The following is a 2,500-nucleotide window of genomic DNA, read 5'->3' as shown; positions in this document are numbered from 1 at the left end:
GATCGGGAGCAAACACACACGGTCGAGTCCTGAGCCAACTCACCCCGCCGCCCACCAGTGGCCGCAAACCAGCGGCGGGCGCTGCGTGTGGGTGCGGACCATCGTCTGCAAGAGGTGCCCACTCGAGCCTGAACACCGGCACCGCCCCCACGCTCCCTGTGACGGGGAAGCAGGGAAGCGCCAGCCCGCCGAGGGGCCTCTCCGACGTGTCCCGGGACGCCTCAGCGGGCGTCTGCGTGTGGGTGTGGATCGGCAGCCGCGAGCCGGCTGCTGCTCCGGCCGGAGCACCGGCATCACCACGCTCCCTGCGACAGGGGCCCGAAGAACGAGGCTCTCGAGCCGCTGGTGTCTGGGCAGAGCCGCACGGGGCACCCCCCGGTTTCTCTCTGGACCACCCTCTGGCGTTCACGAACGGCACACGCACCGGGCCTTTTCCCCGGCCGCGGGGGGGGGGGGGGGGGGGGTGTCCGGCTCACCCCTCTCCCGAGTCGGCAACGGCTGCATGGGACCTGCCGCTGGCTGGGCTCCCCGCCTCCGCAGCGGCTTCCGGCACCTGGGACACACTCGCGGGGCTGCCGGAGACCTGCCGGGAGACCGCCGCGCCGAACGGGCAAAAGAAAGTGCTCTCCCCGAAGGGCCGGGCTCAGGACCGCTCCCCGCCCGCCCTCGTCGCAAGCCGCCCTAGGCCTCCCGCGGGCCGGCCACAATGCGCTGGGGGCGCCCGGGAGTGCGGCTCCGGAACTCAGCGGCTGTTCACCCTGTGGCCTACAGTCGTACCGCTAAGTCCAGCGGGGCGGGAGAGCCGAAGGACAGCCGCCCCTCCTACCGGGGAGTGGCTCGAAAGTGGCCGACCTCTACGATGACGTAACTGGAGGCAGCGACGCAGAGCGACCCCTTTCGCCGCTCCACAGGAACGCCAGGGAGAACAGGTCTACCAGCCACCACCCCGAAAGGCCACCAAGTCTCGCTGGAGCCTGGTAGACCTGCTGCCAGTTAGCGGAGGCAGACCCGGGGCACCGGCTGCGACTTCTCCGGGCCTCCCGGAGCCGCGGAGACCGGCTACGCCGCGCCCCTTCGAGGCCGGCCTCCCCGGAGGCCGGTCGACCCGCCCGCCCCTTCGAGGCTCGGCGGCCTCCCCGGAGGCCGGTCGACCAGCTCGCCCCTTCGAGGCTCGGCGGCCTCCCCGGAGGCCGGTCGACCAGCTCGCCCCTTCGAGGCTCGGCGGCCTCCCCGGAGGCCGGTCGACCAGCTCGCCTCTCCCCGGAGGCCGGTCGACCAGCTCGCCCCTTCGAGGCTCGGCGGCCTCCCCGGAGGCCGGTCGACCAGCTCGCCCCTTCGAGGCTCGGCGGCCTCCCCGGAGGCCGGTCGACCAGCTCGCCTCTCCCCGGAGGCCGGTCGACCAGCTCGCCCCTTCGAGGACCTCCCCGGAGGCCGGTAGACTCTCTGGCCGCTGCCAAGGCAGCCTCCCAGGCCCGGGCGGGCGAGCGGGCGGGCGGGCCGGCCGCTGCCGAGTTGGACCCTTCGGGCCGGCCGCTAACAGGCCAGCCCGCCGCCCCTCCCGAGTCCCCCTCCCCGGCCGGACCCGTTCGGTTTCCTTGGAGAGCTGCCGCTTCTCCCTTAGCCGCTTAGCGTGCTTTCTTTGTTTAGGTTTCCCCCCCCCCCCCCCCCCGGCTTGCTCCTTTTCGGTGTCGTACGGGCTTTTTTTTTTTTTTTTTTTGTGTGTGTGCGTGCGTGCGTGCGTGCGTGCGTGCGTGTGTGCGTGTGTGTGTGCGCGCGCGCGCGCGTGTGCGTGTGCGCTTTCTGTATGCTTGCCCCACCACCAGCAGCAGCAGCAGCACCTCCCTTTCTCGCCCTTACCATCTTCCTCGCTGGTTTTCCTTCGTTTCCCGTGTTGTTTCCTCTCCTCCACCACCACCACCCCCCCCCCCCGGCCCCCCGATCTCCTTGGGAGGCCTGCTCATTTTTTTGCTACTTGGCACAGGAAGCGGCGTGCGGTCCAGCGGCAGGGGAAGGTCCTCGTGCGCGAATGTAGGGCGCTGCAGTCGCCGTTGGGGCTTTCTTTTCTCTTTCTCTCTGCCTGCCTGCCCCTCTCCCTCCCCCTCCCCCTCCTGCCCTTAATTGGTGGACCGTCCCGCCGCCCTCCCCCCCCCCCCGCCCAGCGCCGCCACTGCCGCTGCCCCCACCCCCCGCCCCCAACCCCGGCCCATTCGTCGTCGCCTCGCTTGCTCCCTCGCGCGCGCGCCCTTCACTGCCCGGCTCCAGCCCCTGTCCGTTCCTAAACTTCTCGGCCAGCGCGCCGCCGGGGGCTGAGGAAGAATCCCTGACCCCAGGCTGACCTCCCGCGCCTCTCCCGCCCGGCGCTTGCCCCTCCCCCCGCCCCCAAACCACACTCTCCGCGCAGGTGCACGGCGCCCGGGCGCGGGGTGGGGCGGGGCGGGGCGGGGCGGGGCGGGGCCGGGACCCGCGCGCTTCGGCCAGGCGCTCGGGGAAGCGGCTGCCG

Source organism: Struthio camelus, chromosome 31 (genome assembly GCF_040807025.1).
Source record: "Struthio camelus isolate bStrCam1 chromosome 31, bStrCam1.hap1, whole genome shotgun sequence".
In the NCBI taxonomy this organism is placed as follows: domain Eukaryota; kingdom Metazoa; phylum Chordata; class Aves; order Struthioniformes; family Struthionidae; genus Struthio; species Struthio camelus.
Note: the sequence above shows the minus strand (reverse complement) of the source record.